This window comes from Mauremys mutica, chromosome 7 (assembly GCF_020497125.1).
Source record: "Mauremys mutica isolate MM-2020 ecotype Southern chromosome 7, ASM2049712v1, whole genome shotgun sequence".
In the NCBI taxonomy this organism is placed as follows: Eukaryota; Metazoa; Chordata; order Testudines; family Geoemydidae; genus Mauremys; species Mauremys mutica.
Window position 1 is genome coordinate 87,863,180 of NC_059078.1, and position 20,587 is coordinate 87,883,766.

The following is a 20,587-nucleotide window of genomic DNA, read 5'->3' on the forward strand; positions in this document are numbered from 1 at the left end:
GGCTTAACAGGGTGTAGTAAGCTGCGTAGCAGGGAGTAGGTTTTAGCCCCTACAACAGTTAAGAATATTGGCACCTTCTTCGCTTCTGTAATGTCATTTGCAATACCAAAAAGCTCAAAACGCTCAGTATACACATGCCACTGCTCTGTATTCTCATCAAAAGGCTCCAGGGGCCTGGTCAGAGTAGCCATGATTTTTAGTTTCACTTTCACAGTCAGTGCAAACAAGCAGCTTTTTTTCTTTGTTTGGTCTTTACCTTGACTTCTACTTCCTTCTGTTACTGGAGCAGCACCAGGATCCCACCCTCGTCGCCAGTGTTATGTCCTAGGGGCAGCCGGTGTAGGAAGCAATCACTTGAGGCCAGAGAGCAGACAGCTAACCAAAACCACCATTTTATTTACAGAAACAGAGAGCTCACTCAGCCGGTTGAAACCGGCTGAGCTATCCCTTAATAGTCTAACTCAGTTGCCATAGTAACAAAACCCATGACAACCAAATACACAACAGGGGGGGTTAACTGTACTGGCAAAAAAACTCATTTTGCTGTCATATGCTGTGTCTCCAGTAGGGGGCTTTGCTGGTACAGCTACAGTGGCAAAGCCTTTGTAGTGTAGACTAGCCCAAAGAAGCAAGAAGTCTAACAGAAAGCCTCCAAGAAATGCTGCAGAGGCTAAGTCCTCGTGGTTAATTTAAGGTCAGTGTGGAGAACATCACTTCTTTGTCAATCCCAAATTGACCAAGCACAACGAGCTTCCCATCCAAATCCTTCTCTTTGATGTATGATAAAACTAAAAGAATATATATATATTATATATATATATATATACACACGCAAGAATATTTAAAATGCACCTTCATGTGAGAAGAATTGGTCAGTTTTTATCATTAATACACAGCACAAAGTATTTAAGAATTTTGTACAAGACTGGTTGCATATAAGACTATGCAAAGGGTGAGATCCTTCCCAGGAGGTGAGACCAACTTCTCATGGTAGAGACAAGGGAGTCAGGAGACCAAGGTTCTACTGCCATCTCTGGAACAGGTTCACTGTATGTAGGGTGACCAGACAGCAAGTGTGAAAAATCAGGACAGGGGGTGGGGGGCTAATAGGAGCCTATATAAGAAAAAGACCCAAAAATCGGGACTGTCCCTATAAAATCGGGACATCTGGTCACCCTCACTGTATGACTTTAGGAAAGTCACATGAAATTTGAGAGTCTCAGATGAAAGCATTAGCCCATGCGGTCATCAGAACCTGGCATGATGAGGATCCTTGCTGCACATAGCAATGTGGTACTGACATGAAAACCTCTCTCTCTCTCTCTCTGTAACATCATCCCCAACACTTGTGCAGTCTCCAAACAGCCATCGTTCCCTAAGGCTTAAGCAACAAGGGCTGGGTGGAAAGGGTGAGGGTTTAAAACACAGGCAGGAAGTGTTTCTTGATACCCAGTCAATAAAGTCAAAATACCAATGAAATGAACCTGCAGTGAACACCAAGTTACAACAAACAAACAAACAACCTCACTCAGCCACCATTAACCCTTTCACTAAAAATGCACATATTTCTGTCTGGGCAACAGTTCTCCTAAGGAACGTCAGCTGCTTTGAAAAAAGATGCTACAGTAACTCCTCACTTAACGTTGTAGTTATGTTCCTGAAAAATGCAACTTTAAGTGAAACGATGTTAAATGAATCCAATTTTCCCATAAGATTTAATGTAAATGTGGGGTGTTAGGTTCCAAGGAAATTTTTGGGGGGCAGACAAAAGGCGTTATATACTGTACAGTACTGTGGTGGGGAGGTGCCCCTGGCTTACCCCACACAGGCACAGCCCGCTGCAGATAATGAGGCAGGCAAGGACGCCAGGAAGCACCTTGCACAGCAGCAGCTTCCGCCCCAGAGGAACAGGTGCTGACTTTGCTGGGGGATGCTCCAGGCCTGCCTCTTCCCGTCCCTGCTCTGCTCCAGGCCCGCCTCTTCCCACCCTCACTCCACCTCCTCCCTGGAGCACGCACGCTGCATCCCTGCTCCTCCCCCTTCCTCCCAGCGCTTCCTTGCCAGCAAACAACTGTTTGGCAGCACTTAGGACTTTCTGTGAGGGAGGGAGAGAAGCGGAGATGCAGTGCTTCCCTGCTCCTCCCCCTCCCACCAGTGGCGGATATAGAGTTAGTGGGGCCCTGTGCTCAGCTTCATTTTTGCCCCCCTCCCAGGGGGAGCATTCTTTCTTATGTCCCTCCCCACCCTGTTTTTCATTCTTTTTTTCTCCATTCTCCTCCTGGGGCTCAGGGCTGGGGGTGCAGGGTCGGGGAGGATGTTAGGGTGCAGGAGGGCACTCAGGGTGAGGGTGCAGGGTCGGGGAGGGAGTTAGGGTGCAGGAGGGCACTCAGGGTGGGGTGCAGGGTCGGGGAGGGAGTTAGGGTGCAGGAGGGCACTCAGGGTGGGGTGCAGGGTCGGGGAGGGAGTTAGGGTGTGGGAGGGTGCTCAAGATGGGGGTGCGGGAGGAGGCTCAGGGCTGGCGCAGGCAAGAAGTGCAGAGCACTTATCTGGGGCAGCTCCTGTTTGGTGCAGGGGGTGTGTAGGTGGCTCTGCGCAGTGCGGCACTGCCCCCATGGCTACAATTCTGGGAACCACAATTCTGGGAGCCACGCCTCCCCCCACCCCCGGCAGGGCCACCCAGAACACAGGGGCTTTAGGGGCTGCAGGGCCCTGGGCTAAGGGGGCCCCGGGGTCCTGGCCTGTAGCTCTAAAGCCCCTTTCAGAATGCAGCCCTGCGAGCATGGGCCGGAGGACTCAGGAGGAGCAGGGGCAGCCGTGCAGCCAGCGGCCGGAGAGAAGTGGTGCTTTCCTCTTTGAAGCGCCACTTCTTTCTGGCCGGCTTTCCGGCCCTGCCTGGGAGTGGTGGGGGGGAAAGGCAGCTTCCCCGCTCCCTCCCAGACAGTCCTAAGCGCTGCCAAACAACTGTTCGGTGGCGGGGGAAGCACTGGGAGGGAGGGAGGAAGGGAGGGGGGAGGAGGCGGAGAAGAGGAACTTGTGCAATGCTCCCTTGTAAAGTCAGCCAAACCACGTTTTAAGGGAGCATTGCACAACTTTATATGAGCATGTTTCCTAATGGAGCAGCGACGTAACTTCGAAACAATGTTAAGCGGGAGGACGTTAAGTGAGGAGTTACTGTATATAAGTGCAAAATATCACGTGACTGCGACATCCTCTGGTATGTGCACATCCACCCAAAGATGATGAAAGTATTAGCAGGGCTGACCACGTCATGTCGTTCAGCACAGACAAAGGGAAGAAGCCATTATTAATAAGAGCGTCTCAAATTTCTGTTACATCTCTAACCTCCCCCAGACACAGCATTCTAGACTTTCCTCTATGGACTTTAGTTGCTGTGAGCCAAGAGTGCAGCAACTACTGTGAAGATGAGCTGCCGAGATGGGGTGTGGTACCTGCCATTGCACCCCCATCTCTCGACCACTTGCTCAAACCGACATGCGCTCTGTATTACAGGAGGCCACTTATCAGCTATAGGCCACAAGATTCAGGGATCCCCCCAAACCAAGACTCCTCTGGAGACTCCTACATATGAGGGACTGTCTGGCCCAATCAGGGGCGGCTCTAGGAATTCCGCCGCCCCAAGCAGGGCGGTGCGTCGTGCAGGGCGCTCTGCCGGTCGCTGGTCCCGCAGCTCCGGGGGACCTCTTGCAGACGTGCCTGCGGGAGGTCCGCCGGAGCCGCCTGCCGCCCTCCTGGCAAAATGCCGCCCCAAGCGCACGCTTGGCGCGCTGGGGTCTGGAGTCGGCCCTGGGCCCAATGACTCTGTCATTCACTGTGGTCAGAGCCTTGGCATTTATCTAACTTCAGCGGGGGACTCTCACTCAGAAGGAAAGGCAGGGAGGAAAAAACAACCCAGCCCTGCTGTGCTGTAAACAGAACACAAGCTTCTCATTCTCCATTCAGTGTGTAACCTCAATCATTTATTGTCCAGAGGGTACAATAACTATCAATAATTAACGGGCAATAATGTTCTACAAGTTCAAACTGACAATTGTGTTATTGTGAACATATGCAGCCTTCGTGAGTGCCGCTGGAGTCAGGCTTACAGTTCACTACTGCACTCCAGGCTCCAAAAGGCAGATGGACAGCTTGGTCTGGTGGGGGAAATCAGGAACACCAGAATGCTAATCCCAGCTCTGCCACTGACTTTCCAAGGAGTCTGGGGCAAGTCACTTAATCTCCCTCTGCCTCCATTTTGCCAGCTGTCAAATAATGATAATACTTCACCACTGTACTTCATGTGGGTGCTGTGAGGCTGAATTCCTGGATGCTTGCAACGCTCATTGAAATCCTTGGCTGGAAGATGTTCTCACACTGGCAACTTTGATCTCCCACAAGCAGGTGTTTTTATTAAGGAGTGGCTCTAATAAAGCATCAGAAGCAGCCCATTACAGGCAAACATTACAGGAGTCAATTTCTGGGCAATTACAGCATGCCCCATTTGGGGTGTTCCAAGACACAAAGCCAAGTAAGTTTAAACCCTGTGTGAAATATCATAATCACCCTGCAATGCATGTTCCTGGAGTATCTTATTGTTGCTCTGAAATGGAATCCGTAAGTAAAATTAAGCAAGGCAATCAAAACTGTACATTTACTGGCCATTACACAGTACTGAAGCCCCTTCAACCAATCACCGGGTAGCACATACCAACAGTCTCAGCACTTTTTTTCCCCTCTAAAGGAGATGTTACCTTGCACTGTAGATTCTTCATATGCCAGTTGGGCAGAGTGTATCACAACCACAGACACAGCACTGAAAAGAGGCACACAGAGAAAAAGAGAGCACCTATGACATTCTGTCACAGCAGCATTTGTGTTTCTGTGCGTAACCAATTTACAAGGGGTCCCCTGCCTGCCTATTTCAGGAATTACCAAGAGTTCTTGCTTCTTGTTTGAGCAGTTTGAAGAACTGATGAACTGCAGTTCATGGTATTTGCTATCACTCAATCAATGAGCAAGGGCACTTGATCATTTCAGAAAGAGACAAGTAGAGAAGCTTATTTGATATAGGTGTGACATCACTGACAGTCAATCAAAGGTTTTCAGTTGCATCTGGTGTTCTAAAGCCATCTCATAGCAGTTAGTTGCAGTATGTCAGTGTAATGTGACTGCAGTTATAGAGTATATTGCACAGTGGGGCGTATGCCAGTATAGGGTGTATGCATTTATGAGATTTATGTTGTAAACCAGAATGTATAGTAATAGCACTATATCAGAGACTGAACAGCCTGTCTAATGAGGAGCCTTATAATGAGGGCAGATGGAATCTGATAAAACAGTTTAGGTGGGAGAAGGTAAGTTCTGGAAGGTGTATAAAGGAGGGGAAGAAAAGGGTCTAGGTCTAGGAGTTGGTAGAATGGAATTCCTGTGGCCTCTTAATACCATCACTTGGAAATATGTGGTAACATTTGAGAAAAGTCCAAAATGTGAGACATCAATTTTTCAATGCTTGTAAAATGCTATTTTGCTCCACAAACCATATGTCAGACTCAAAACATGGAAAAGTCTCTGAGGGCTGTAGCTCCAGAACTCCCAAGGAGGACGTTCATTAGCTCATCATAACACAGTGGATTTTGTTGTCGGTAACGTAGCAAGAAGCAATAACAGCAAAAAGGATCATTTGCTTCCCCACGCTTTGCTGCAGGCTGGAAATCCTTCATCTCAGGAGTATATTTGATCCTGGAACTGTGTCATGCAACTCTACAAACCAGTAGGCGACTATGACAATCTCTTCCAGCCAGCGATGTGAAGGGTTTGCTGGGAAGAGGCTGATGCTCGCCCAGCAGTACTTGCATGCCGTTTGCAGTAAGTGCTCCTTGATCTTTGCATAATTGGGACGTTTGGAGTACCTGGCCTGACATAAATTAGAAGATCTAGAATTAATAAGGTGTTGGCTGGAAATAAGATATTAAATTAATGTTGAAATTGTAAGGGGGCAGACTGCTTTAGTCATTGCATTTCAGTGACACTGTTACAAGAGATGGGAGAGAGGCAGCAGGTCTGCAGTGATTATTTTAAACATATTTGTTTAAGTGCTTTGGATCACAGATTAACTTTCTTTTCTCAGTATTTTTAATTTTTTCACTAACCTTGAAATGGACACTACAAATGCACTGCAGAGTGGACTGGAAGGTTGTCTAGTTTCACCGTGTTTTCCTAAGTGCAGCTGTGCTGTCTTTTCCTGAAATGACATTGTAATTTCTTAAAGCAATACTCCTCTTCAAATCACACGTCACAACTGATATGCCTAGTTCTCCTTCAGCACAGGACACCAGCGGTACTAGATTTTCTCTTTTCCCAGCAATGGTACCACTTTATTATCACAAAAGATTTTGCTATATCACAGCCAAGAGCAAGTCTAAATTGATACCTATACGTTGTGTGATTATGGCTCTGGATCAGCGAACTACTTAAGCATGTGCTTAAATTAATCTCTATTAAAGATGTTACTTAAGTATGTGCTTAACTTTAAGCATACACTCAAGTCCTATTTTGGATTGAAACACAAGCTTGAAGTTAAGCAGGCACTTAGGTGCTTTGCTGAATCAGGGTCTATATGTTCAGTGGCAGCTCCAGGCACCAGCACTCCAAGCGCATGCCTGGGGCGGCAAGCCATGGGGGGCGCCCTGCCGGTTCCTGCGAGGGCGGCAGTCAGGCAGCCTTCGGCGGCTTGCCTGCGGGAGGTCTGCCGGTCCCACAGATTTGGTGGCAATTCGGTTGCAGGTACGCCAAATCCGCAGGACCAGCGGACCTCCCGCAGGTGTGCCGCCAAAGGCAGCCTGCCTGCCGTGCTTGGGGCGGCAAAAAAGCTAGAGCCACCCCTGTATATGCTCACACTCACATGTAACCTGAACAAGAAGTTCAGGAGAGTTAATACAGCCCCATAATGGAGCACTTGGTCTTTTGCTAAACATTAGACAGCCAGGTGAGAAATGAAACATCTGTACTCTACTGGAGAATATCATTGCCACAAATTAAGAAGCCCTGCTTCAGTGCACAGATATGTGATGTCTTTTGAAACCAATGTAGGATCTTCTCAACCACTATGATTAATTTTTGAATCCAGTGCAATCATTAAAAATAATTTTAAAGAGCTGTTGCACTCATGTTTCAAAAATATTTCCTGGTCTATGGCCCCTTTCTATGAAACTGATTCTGTGCAAAACAACCTCTGACATGTGAATGATGCATGCAAAATTCTATTTTTCTAAAACGAGACATCAGTGAGTTATTGTGGAAATGTGCAAATGCCCCAGTCTTCTGTTCCCTCTTTTCACTGGTGGGGAGGAAGCATACACAGAGGTGGTTTTTGGAATTGCCTGTTGCTCTTCTTACACTGGAATGACTATTGCATTATCTGGGAGTCTAGCGGTGCTATGGAAAATTCCAAAGGCTGCTGCCATAGAAATCTGCATGATATTATCTCTGGGGAGAACCAGATATAGAAGAATAGAAACGAGACATGAAAAGAATTATTAGATAATCTAGATGACCAGTGAAGTATAGTTCCCTATAGGGACTCAGAAATAAACAGTGATGGGCACAGTATAGATACACGAACAGACAGAACACATTTGCTAATGTGTTACCTCGTTTTATTAAAAAAAGAGAAAAAAATCAAATGATGGGGCTTCCATTACTTCCCTTAGGAAAGAACCTAACCACTCAGGAGCTGTACTCTCTTCTACAGATAGTGATCCCAGAAAATTCAACAAAACCTCATGGGGAATGAGAGCAGAGGCTGCTGATAGATTTAAAAGAATCAGGATGGATGGACACCTGACTTTTGTCCATCATTTGATCAACAGCCAGTAAGTCTAGCACATTCTCGGGAACTATACTCTGGCCAAGAGCTAGACTGAAAGGGATTGAGGAATTCTGTTTGTATGGGATAGAGGGCCTAGCACAATAGGGTCCTTCTCCATGACTGGGTCTCTTAGGCACTACCACAATACAAATAAATAATAGTAATAATAATAATGTGTGTTCATGGAACATCCAAACAACACTAGAGAATCTCCTATAGTCCAAAAAACCCCTCATCTGAGGGGAAAACTTTCTTAAAGGTTTTATTAAAACAAAAAAGTTCAGGCACTGCAAATTTCCAAATAAACAAGCAAACCTATGGAGCAGCAAATACAGAGGGCCCCTTAGGCTCCTTCAAAATGTCACTGAAGAGAATTAGGCCTAATGCCTGCATGGGCACATTGTACGGTATGTTAGAGCTTCACTTGGGTTCCATGCAAACGCTGGTGCATTGTACATTAGCGTGGCTATTTCTAAAATTAACAAATTCAGCCCAAATGCACCTCGAATGAATAGAACAAACATAGGACCTGCTTCTGCTCCCATTGACGTCAATGGAAATTCTGAATTCAGTAGCATAAAGATCAAGTCTGTGATTATTATTTACTTTCATCCCTAGCAATAACATTTCGACTGCTTCAGTTTCTGGGACAGCTTTATTGTTTTCCCTGTAATGCTAAATTAATTCTTTACCTCTAAATAGCTACAAACCAGCAAGAATTTCCCACTCAGCAGGGTCTAGGAAGCAGGAGTTGTGTCCATTGCCCCAAATTCCCCATATTACTCTTAATTTCTTCACTCATACTTTGTCTGTTTTGAGGATTGCTGGCAAGTCCTTTCCTAAATCCTCCCCTCAATAACACGCCCCTCCATTCTAACTGAGGCACACTAAAAACCCAGGCCTCCTTCTTGCAGCCTCATGGCTTCCTTTCCTTTTCTCTGATTGGCCCGTCCTTCTGTGATCTAACATCTTCTTCCTGTCTCCAAGCTGAGCTTAAAAGAATTTTAATTCAGTATTAATTCCACACATTAGGAGTGGGAGGTTTAAAAGCACTCAGCATGGGCCTAATTCTGTTCCCACTGATGTCCGTGGGCGTTTTACCATTGGGTTCAATGGGAGCAGAAGGATTTTGATGACAATCCCACCCTAGCCCCATTACAGTTTTCTAGCTGCTGGTACCGTTTATTTCCCCGAGGGAGTACATTTATACTAGTATTTTGAGATAAGTCCAACAGAAAAACCATCAGCACTGCCTGTGAGATTTTCAAACCTGCCAAAGGGATTTGAATGCCCAATTTCCATTAAAACTAATGGGAAATGGGCATCCAAATCCCTAGGCCGTTTTTAACATCTCAGTTTATATGCCCCCTCCTGATTTTAATTTTAAATTTTCTACTAGTAAACAGAAAAATAACCAACTAGAACCCCCCACCAAACAACACCCTGAACACACCCCAAATACCAGCTATCCTCAGATTACCCCCTCCTTGAAACCTACGCTACAGAGATGGACTTTGTAGAATGCCCTGAAAGTCATCCAGGGGGAAGAGGGTGGATTCTACAGCTGAAGCTCCCCCATGGAGAATGCTTTGCTCCTAGCTCACCCTCTTTTATACCAGGGGGGCTGTGCTTTGAGTGCCCCTACTGACCACAGCTGCATTCGTATGGGACTTGGAGACAGGCAATTACTTAGATAGGCTGGTCCCAGGCTATTTAGAGCTTTACAGGTCAAAATCAACCTCCAAAACTCCACCTGGACACCAGTAAGTACATAGTCAGTGTCAGATCCACAAGACAAGGGATGAATGGAAAGGAGGTGAGACATGGGAGAACCCTGCACAATTCCATATAAGAGAACCCAGAGAGCAGAGAAGCAACTGCCCAAAACATCCTTCTGGGATCTTTTCAATAGTTTTAAACAAACATGAAAGATTAGTTACTGGACAGTAGATTGTCACCATACAGTCTGTCCCTCACAGTTGCTCTAAAATACTGATGGGGTTGGTCTGTCACCGTAATCCCACAAAGTTTTGGGCGGGGGGGAGTGTTCAGGCCCATTTTCACATTAGGGCCAAATTATGACACACCTTGCCCATGGCTAACAGAAGAGGAGCAGGCAAGGAGCAATCTCTCAGGCAAATAGTTCAAGGGCCTGTCACAACTGCAATCCCTGCACTTGCATGAGCACAGACACCACTCCCATGGTGTGCTCCAAGGGGTTCATGGCATCTCAAATGGATAAGGAAGAAGGGAGACGGAGATGGGCCCTGACCCCAGCTTTCTGCACCTGCCTGTGGAATAGGCCAGCTGCATTGAAAGGATTTTTGTTGCAATGCTAGCTAATCAGTAGCTCTTTCTGCAAACTGCTACTCTGATCCTAATGGATGATTTCAGATCTCTTCTTCACCAATGGGACTTCCCCAGTGAGAAAACAAGAGTGCCTAAATCCCCTCCCCCTCCTGTTACTATTTCCTAAACACACTCCTGCCTTGCCACAAAATAAATAAGAACTTATAAATGCATCTCTCAAGGTTATCCAACGTTGGCTAAAGATTTACCAAGGGTGCCACACAATGCATATGACCCCTCCTGAAATATTAATCCTCTGTCATCAATGTTTTATCAATTTTCTGTCATGTATCATCCTTGCCACTGACTTCAATCATTTTGGTGCAGATGATGAAAAATAGATATATTTACCAACTCACCCGTCTACAATTTCTTCTTTCCCATGTAATTTAATATCAATTATCCTGTTCAAATATAACCTTCCCTAACCCGATTGCACCATTGCTCCAGAAGGGCACCACGCATTCCTGAAGCAGACTCGGATTTCGCATGTGATGGAACCAGCATCCACTCCATTTTCCCTTGGAGATTGTACAAGGAAAGCAGGCAGGAGCTGCTGGGATGGAGGTCAGTCCAGACCACTTCCTAAGTGCCCAGAGGAGATTAAAGTGAACTAGAATCTCCCTCCCCTTGTATAAGAGTACAGGCTGCTTTCAAATGAGAACAGCTCAATGCATAGCTGTGACTTGCTCAGCTGGAGCAGAGCTTCTAGCAGATGAGCTATGCAGAAGGCGCCCTCCTTTAGCTTATCTGCTAGAGCTACTACCTGCTAGATCAAAATTGTGCCAGTTCAAGGCTTGCCTGCACACTCAATGTAATAAGGGTTATTCACATTGCAGTGCTGGCAAATGCAAGGAAGAAACTGAAGGCCTGAAACTTGGTCCTGCTATGAGCCATAAAGGCCACTTATCCGGCTTCCTGAGGATTCTCTGGGTGGCAGAGATCCAGCACAGTAGCGCTATGCCAATCCTTCCATGGCATCCACTTTAGGGGGGTATGGATGGAAACGGTGACTGGCCAGAGCACCCCTATACTGTGTCCATCCTTGGATTCTGCCACAGCTCCTCTCTAGTCTTTCAGGAGTCAATTTTATAATCTATAATTAGGATCAATGGGTGCTGCAGCCAGGAGGACCACAGAAGCACAGGCTGTTCCCAGAGGCTAATGCACATGAAGAAGTTAAAGAGAAAGAAATCCACATGTCATTCACTTCCTCCTCGTTCTAACTGAGTTAACAAGCCTGTACATGCCCAGGATATCGGTGGAGGCTACATTAGGTTGCACCTGTCACCTATGGGCAGCCACACAGAAATGCCAGGTTGGATCTTTCAGCCCACTTGGGAATGGATTTCAGATATGACCCAATAGCTGAAATGTACGCACAGGTCTTCTGGCTCATTTATACCCACAATTGCTGTTAACATCAATCAGTTTAACTCATGTAAATTGCCTGATTTCATCTTGCTTGGGGCCATTGAAAGAAGAACAGATTTCCTGAGCCTACAATTTACATTCATCTACCTATTTACAAGGACAATTGGGAAAGAAGAACTCTCTAGCCCCAGATGTCTCCAAACTGTAAAAGTCTCAACAAGTTTTATGACTAATAAGGTTTGGGAGACATTTTCTACCTTCAACACAGAAGAATCCAGGACATTTAATAACCACATCAAATCTTAGCCTTCACACAATCTGATTTTATGTTGTGTTGTGTTGGGGAAGGGGGGAGGGGGGAAGAAACCCACAACACCATAGACTTCTTTTCATTTTTAATTAAAGCACAGAAATGCAAATCTTGTTTCCCTTCTCTCTAAAATTCCCTCTGTTGGTGCAGAGTTCCCTCTCGTTCAGGACAAAAAAAATCAACTTCATGTCATAAATGAAGTAATTATTTCCTTCTCTAAATGAATACAGAAATTATTTTCTTTTTTGAGCAACAAGAGCTGGCTAAAAGTAGTTAAAGTGTTGGCTTGGTTTTATTTTAAACTGGTGCTAATCAGCAAAACTGATCCTTACAAGCAGATCTGCTTTAAAACCTTGCTGCTGGGCCATCAGAAGCTGGAAGCACTGGAGAGGTATAACACTCTAAGGGAGAAGCTACTACCACCTCTGCCTCTCTAGCTGCTATCAAGGCATCACACTTTTACCCTTAAAAAACTCACCCTGTGTGTAGAAACTAGTTCCTTACTGGCTGCTGCATGAAGCACTATGTGGCCACCTAGCCGTTGTCTGCTGGACACTGACACACTTGAGGCTCAGGCGCCTTGGACTGAATGGATGGCAAAGTAAAATAGAAAAAAATTGGGTATATTCATGATTACTGACACGCTTCCCCCTCAGGAAATAATTGCTTTTAAAATTGACTGAGCTGTGCCTGCAGTCCTCCATGCTGTTCCAGTCCTGGCTCCTGTCCAGTTCTGCCAATGCAACTGGGCCACAATTGTGAAGTATAGCTCCATTCCCTTCCACTCCCCCAAGCCTGGACCTCCACCGAACCTAGACAGTGTGCCACAACCCTGATCTGTCATATCCCTAATATTCCAGTCTTGAGTTTCTGCTGAGCAGAAACTAATAATGGTGCCCCTTTAGTGGTGTTTTACCCTGGGAGCCAACATCCATAGCAAATAGGCTGAGAAACTGAACTCATTTTCATCAGTAATCTTACAGGATTGAACATCTCGAGAGGTGAGAGGCAAGCATGTTAACCCCTTATGTTTCTGTACCTCCTAATTACTGCTCTTTAACATCTTTCCAAATGCTAGTTTTTCAGGCTTGTTTCTCTCCATCTTTTTTTTCCCCCTTCAAGCTTTCCTTTATGCAACATTGAGAATCCCCTGCAAGGCAGAACAAGGGCTCTTTGCTGAGTAAAGAAAGGCATGCAAGACTAGGATTACGAGGGCTTTTGGTCTTGCTCTCAGTTCTGATGTTAGCCTAAAACAATCACCTTAAGCCAAAAGCAACTTTCCCCTCACTGCTATTTTTACCGGGATAAAGACCAAAGGACATTTTATAATGTGCCTGTTTGGTGATGATAATGGGGAAGGGAGGATGGTATAACTCTCTGAAATGTGGATGTGCACATGTTTTGAGGGCTAGGGTTGGGTATTTTCTCTGTTCCCCAATGAAAGGATGTAGGAACGGACAATCTGTCAGGATGCGGAAAATGACACAGGTATTCACTAATACCCCAAACACTGCATGGGCAATCTGTGAAAACTCCAGAAGAGGGAGCCAGCAAATGACTGGAAAGGCAATGTGGAAAATGTCACCTAAGGTATGTGAAAAGCCCGCCCTATGCACTGGTGGAAAGCATTCCATGACAAGTGAGGATGGAGTCTGCCACCTGAAAACTTGAAAAGTCCTGCTCTCTTGGGCTGCTAATGCAGCAATAGAGTAGAGCCTTGCAACCCCACCCAAACCTGATGGGACCTGATTACAAGTGTCAGGTCTGGGGGGGTTGGCATTGTGCTGGGTCCCCATGTCAGAGCATGACCCCCTTCAGTGTCAACAGTAGTGCAGTTAAATCACCTATGAACCGCTGCAGACATGGATCCCGTGGTGTCATTGGCCAGCTGGGTTTCAGATAAAGCACGTCTGTGAATGTACCTCATTAGTGAGCTAGACTAGAGCACTCTCAGCTGTTCCGGTTCTAGAAACAATCAGTCCTGACACATCACTGGCTTTGTGCTGTCCTCTAGAGACTGGATTGAGATCACAGTTATGACATAAGACATGACTTGAATGAAGTCTTCGAGGTGGCAGGCCAAGGCATTGACTCACTGAGCTATCTAACCACATGACCACTCTCTTTTCTGAGCTCAGGCAGTTTAGAGCAGCATCCCCTCTGAAGCACCGTTTTTCCAATGGACAAGAGGACAAATGCGGACACCAGTGTGTTTGCTATGTGTCGTGGGTGAGTTTCACACCAGGGCAGAGTGGAGGTGGCATTCAGGTGATAGGCAGGTTGGGAGAGGTGAGCTGTCAGGGCTGCAGCGCCATCTATCTGTTCTGCAAAGGAACAATTGTGGGACACAAGTAACACTTTCTGGATATGCTGACATTTCACTGCAGGGCTGTGACTGACCTTGAAGGGAGCCGGACAGCACCCTGTAAGCCATTGAGATAGAAATGTGGAAATGGATTGCAGCCCTTCGGCAGCCTTCAGTTCTCATTTAAACTGTTAATCAGAGAGGGGAAAGAGTAAAGCTTCTTTCCCCTCAAGCTTGCCTGTGAAAACCCAAATGGTACTGAAAGGAGCCTGCAGGACATAGGTTCTCCTTGGTACAGGAGGAAAAATATTGATCCAATAGAGAACTGCTCCGGGGAATGAAAAGAGTCTAGGTCCCTTTTTGTGATTACATACTTCACAGACTGAGTGACATTTGTAGTTGACTTTCCCAAGGGATGTTTAATTGCTTAGGAGTTTATAGTTGTGTTGGGTTGAGCTTACTGGTGGTACTGCCTAGTGGTTAGATACCCGGGTCACAACTGTTCCCCTTCTCTGAAGTCCCCTGCTGGTAGTCACTCTGGCACCATAGCGGTTACCTTTCCAGTAAAGGGTGACTCCAGCCAGGTCACCAATTGAGTCTGCCCCTTTCCAGTGATTAACAGAGTCCAACTCTGGTTAGGAGGGGAACTTTCTTCTTTCTTGGTATATTATGAGGCTTTTCCACAACTCCCAGAAGACCTTGAAAAGGAGATGCTAACAGGGGTCAGAACTGAGCAAGATCACAGATGATTAGATGCCTCACTTACATGGCTCCCAGGGTGAGGAGTCAGACTATCTGCATGGGATCCTCCAGGAATGGAAAAACAGCCGCTAGGTATAGGCTTGATAGACACTCAAATGCCCCCTTTTGGCTATTCACCAGACTGCTGTGAGCAAATCCAGCTACTGGATCACATGTGTTGTAAGCCCCTGGAGCCTGAACAGAACCCAGGCACTGTCCCTATCTTGGAGCCTCTGAGCACACAACTGGGGTGCAGATCTTCTAGCTATCACCCCCTCTTGAGAGTTGCAACCATGTGGCCCACTGCCTAATCTCCGGAACCAGTGCTTAGACCTCAGACCCTCCTTCTAGCTTAAATACACCTTTGCCTAGAATAATGACAGGTTTCAGAGTAAGGTTAGAGTCCTTTGGGGACACCCAATGTCCTTCTGTTGCAGTGCCTGGCTTGTGTTCTGCAACATGGAGCCTTCTCCCCTGGCCCACCTCTGCTGTTCTTGGCCATTCCATTGCCTTCCTTCCTCCTGCTGCCCAAAACTTCCTGTGTGACTCTGAGTCTTTTTATAAACTCCTGCTTTATCACCTCTGTCTCGCTTCAAGAAAAGCCATTATCTCAAGATGTGTCGCAGAATATACAGTAGTTGATGTCTAATGACCCACCATTGTCTCTGGTTTTGGAGATACATGCTTAAAAGCTTGTCAGCAAGGGAGGACACATATAGAGAGAAGGGCATTCATGATACAGTAGTTTTCACAGTAACAACTTCATATCAGCCAGAATTCATAAGTCATACATAAATCATCACAGCTTAATCTTAGAATTGATCTCACATCACATGTGCATTCCTTATACCATTGTGGGGAGGGGGAAGGACCACAGGCTTGCCACCCAACTCAGAAATCAGAATCCCAGCTTTTGGATTTGGGTCCAGTCCCTTGATCTCTAGATTTGCAGACCATGAGAGAGAAAGCGAGAAAGAGCTGAAAAGCCTGAATTTGTTTTAGTGCATTGGTTAGTTTGTAATCAGTGAAGTATGATACATATGCCAGTTTGCAGAGTCTCCACAGGGCTGCAAGATAGAATTTTCTGATAAGTATATTTTATGGGGATATATGGTTACAAAGGATGTTTTCTCCAATAACTTATTTTCCTGGGCAGGCAAGATATGGCTCTTACTGCATCTAATGTAATGTTAAAGCCTGAAGTTTATGAGAGACTTGATGACTTCCAAACTTTTTTTTCTTTGCATTTTTTGTATAAGCTAATTGTCCTAATTTCTTCCACCATATCAAGTGTCACAAGATAAAAGAGACATAATTTATTCCTGGAAGGAATTACTCTCCTTCCTTCTCCTTAATGGAGATGGGGCAGGGATAGGAAGTGCAAGAGATGCCTATGTTCCTAGATGTATGAAAACAAAGTGATGCTGACAGGTATGGGCCAAAAAGCATTTGAGAGAAACACAAAAAGGATTGCAAGAGAAGTGCCAGCCCCGTTTCTCACTAAGCTTTTCCAGCACTGCAAAGGTTAAAATGAGTCTATTACTGTTTTCTTGTCACTTTGTCACTGATCTAACGACCGTCGATAATAGTTGAATAAGAATTGATGGAGAGATAGATTTAATTAACCCTGGTGTCAGCAGCTAGCATTGCTGCCTGTTTGTGTGTTAATGGAGCGGCTCAGAAAAAAAACTCTCTTGAGCTTTGCGTGGTTCAGCCGGAGGCAAATAAAGCAATTCTATTAATCAGATACGCCTTCCAGGTACACCCAGATAGTGCTGCATACAAACTGTCAAACCCCTTCTCCCAAGGTACAAAGCAATCACCTAAGCGGTGCAATCACACTCCATTTTCTGTACTTTCCACAACCCAGCCGCAAGAGAAATCCATGCAGCGTTCTTCACATACACCTCCATCTCCTAGGAGGAAAGCATTAGCAAAACAACAGGAGAGATGGAGGGAACTGCCAGACACATAGAGAGAAGTTGGGAAGGAAATGTGAGGCTTGTAAAATGTGCCAGAGTCTTGGAGACTAAAACCTTTTATTTATCTGCAGAATGGGAGAGAAACATGGAGAACTTTTTTGGATAGTTCATTGTCCATGCCCATTCAGTCCAAGGCCTTTCTGTCTGTCTACAAGGATGTCAAAGTGGTGATTTGGTGACTTGCCCCCCAGGGGAACTTGACTGACTCATTTCAGGTAGAGGGACAAGCTTGGTGAGGTAATATCTTTTATTGAATCAACTTCTGTTGAGAGAGAGACATTTTTGAGCTTAGGCAGAACTTTTCTTCAGGCCTGAGTAAGCTGGAAAGCTTGTCTCTCTCACCAACAGAAGTTGGTCCAATAAAAGGCATGACCACATCCATCATGTCTCTCTAATATCCTGGGACCCACAGGGCTACAACATCATTTCACATAGGCTACCAAAACATCAATGACGTTTTACTCACCACTGAATTGCTCTGTATTCTTTCTATAACTAGGTATTTCTATGGTCCTCATCATCACAGTATCTGGGTATCCCAAGAAATGGGATTTTCTTCTCACAACACCTCTGTGAAGTAGGGAAGTATTATCCCCATTGTACAGATGGAAACCGAGGCACAAGATAGACTAAGTGACTTGCCCAAGGTCACTCGGGAATGCTGTGTCTAAGAGGAGAATTAAACCTAGGTCTTCTGATCCCCAAGTCAGTGCCCTATTCACTAAACCCCCTTCCATCTCCTTCAAGACTTGTGAACTTGAAGTAGAAAGCTGCATGGATAATTCTCAGAGACATCTTGACCCCTTTTGTTTTGTTTTGTTTTCTACTTTTAATTAATCCAGAGGTGTATCATATGACAGAACATATTAGTCCTAATAGCTGCTGTGCCCGCAGTCTCCCTTCTGCTCCTTTTATACACCAGCCTTAAAGGGAATGCATCAGAATAACGTGTATCACCTTATATTTGCACAGATTTTGCAATGGTATGTGCTGTAAGTTAAGCAGTGTAGGTGTAAATAGAATTTCAGAAACCTCAGTCTTTCTAGAAGAATAACTGCTACCTGCTACAGCATGAAGCCCTTCACCAAACTGTGTCGTATAGGAGGAAACACCACTCTCAAACCAGCACAGGCAGCTGAGCAGCCAAAGTCGCATGGCAGCCCAGAGGCGGCTGTTGTTTAACAGAATGCCATATTCAGGGCATATCACACAATAGAATTCAGTCCTCCTGGGAGAGCATGTCTTGCCTGGGTGCTTTTACAGACCCCACATTAATTTAACAGGACAGGTGGCAACAGGCTACATGAGAATGGAAATGCAGCATGCATAATAGATCAGCCTCTCAATCTGCTTGGTTCTAAGTCATTACGGTGCAGCACCTCCTGATCAAGAAAGGAGATACGGAGACTGAAAGACAAGAATAAGAACTTATTGTAGTCAGAATCAGTGGGACTAGTCTGACACCTTTGAATCCTTCTTCACACTTTCTCTTCCTTTCATTTGCAGCTGTGATTGGTTTTCTTGTTTTAACACATGCCTCATTCATCTGTCCTTGACCTGCATGATGACTTCTCTGCCACTCAAGGTAGCTCTGGCTGACATGCAAGCTCAGATCGGTTTGCAGCATCAGCAGCAGAAGGAACAATGAATATTCTCTATGCATTTCTAGCTCTTGCAAGGATGGGCAGTTTTCCCACTCATTATGGATGGATTTGGCTAGAATATGAGAGAGTGAGAGAGAGCAAAAGCTCTCTAAAGGGCTGAGCCAGTTGCATCTGGGGCAATAAGCGCTGAATTCTGCAGTGCCAGCCCAGAATCTTTTCATACCGTGCAGTGCTGGCAGCCAGTACTAGCACATCACCACTCAATCTGTCTGCAGTTGAAACACACCATAATAGCTTTCCAGTGAGAATCCTGGGGCTTCGAGTTAAATAGGAAATCGATATATCATGGTAATGAGATCAATGGACCTAACATGCCAAGTGCAGAGAAAAGACAAGGGGAGTTACTTCTTGAAGCTAATGGACTCAGAACCATCAGGCTGGCTCCTGTCTTGGGTACCTTGTTTAGTCTTTTCAGGGCACTTCACTAGAAAATCTTGGAGTGGGATCACCATGCAATGAAAGCAGAGGAATGCTTATGAAATAAAGCTCCTGTTATTAATACAAATGTATCTATGTTTAAAAAGCAAGGTAGGGACTGTTGTACTGGACGCAGAAGCCTGGTCTTGTCTGCAAAGCACAAATTCAGGAAATCTGGATTCTATTCCTGCCACAGCCATGCTCCATGGCCTTACAGATCACTGGCCTAGCTGCTCTGGGCCGTAGTTTCTGCATCTGTAAAATGAGGATACCATCCCCTATCTCAGAAAAGAGTTGTGAGTTTTATTAAGTGATATTTGTAAAGTGCTTTGGAATTCTTGGCGTGTCGGTGCTATAGAAGTGCAAAACACTAAAAACAGGGGACTGGAAATACAGAAAGTATATAAGCAGTAAACTGTCTCTGAATTACTGAACCCCAAAGATTCAGAGGTTCAATCCTGATGAGCAAAATTTCAGATGCTTAAGCAAGTCTCTTGAAGCTACTCTCCTCTCACATCACCCCAGATGTCACCCTGACACCCTGAAAGACCTTCCATTAGGCCCCAGAATTCCTTGCTATCTTTGCAGATCCCACAGTGCCGTCTGGCAAGTCTGACAGCCTTTACGCTAAGCCTCATGCCATTGCATTCATATACTTTTTCCCCAAGGAAAAAGACATCTCAAAGAGCAGATGTGAGATCTGAATATAGTAGTACCTAAGACCAAGCATAAAAGCTGCTGACAGGCTTCTCAAAGGGAAGACAGCCTATATGCATGTTGGAGAGTTGCAGCTATGGCATGGCTTAACTCTGTTCCCAATAAAGTCAATGGGATTTTTATCATTAACTTCAATCAGAGCACAGTTAGGCCAATGATATGTGCTTCTGAAAATCCTACCCAGAGATGTCTATATGAGGTTGTAAAGATTGGGCAACAAGCCTTGTGGGGTAAAGGGTTTCCTGAGATGAGCAGGCCTGAGACTTAGGAAAGATTCTGGCTTGGAGTTGGGTTTGGGAGAAGGATGTTTCCAGCTCATTCATTCCTACTCTAAACAGAATGTTTCTCACCATTTGCCAGGAGGGTCTTTAAATTCCTGTTTATAACCTGCAGTCACCAAATGTGCAAGGCTGGGAAACAAAATAGAATTTTACTTTGAAGAACCAGCTACACTCACAGCTTTTCAAATTCAGGAGCAGGTGAGCCAATAATAAGATAAACCGCCCAGAGAGGAAATGAATATTGGGTTTTGTTCCAAATGGATGAGTTCAGCCAGAGTCTGTAACAGGAAAAAAAAGAGCTAGGAATTGTTCTGTGACAAACATATTTTGACAATCCTGCTGAAAGGGTTGACAGAGTTATGAGGGAGGAGGAGGAACGACTGATCAGTGATTGTCATTTCACTTGTTTTCCATGATTCAGACCAGTTCTGCTAACAATGTGTGTCACTGCCCAGTGCTGGGAAACATCCTTTGTTCAATGTCACAGGGTGTTCTCCAAGGTAATGTCAAGCTTCCTGCCGCAATATACCTGCCAACAGCGGAGACCAAAAGCAGCTGAGTGTACAGATGGGGCGAGGGGTAT

General features: G+C 45.4%; 1 long non-coding RNA gene across 1 annotated transcript; it reads left to right on the forward strand.

The window, feature by feature from the left end:
• Window positions 1-562: 562 nt before the first annotated feature.
• LOC123374019 lies at window positions 563-7,869 on the forward strand. Its single transcript, XR_006580981.1, has 3 exons — window positions 563-694; window positions 5,702-5,862; window positions 7,748-7,869. It is a non-coding gene; the product is annotated as an uncharacterized LOC123374019 (long non-coding RNA).
• The last annotated feature ends 12,718 nt before the right edge of the window (window positions 7,870-20,587 follow it).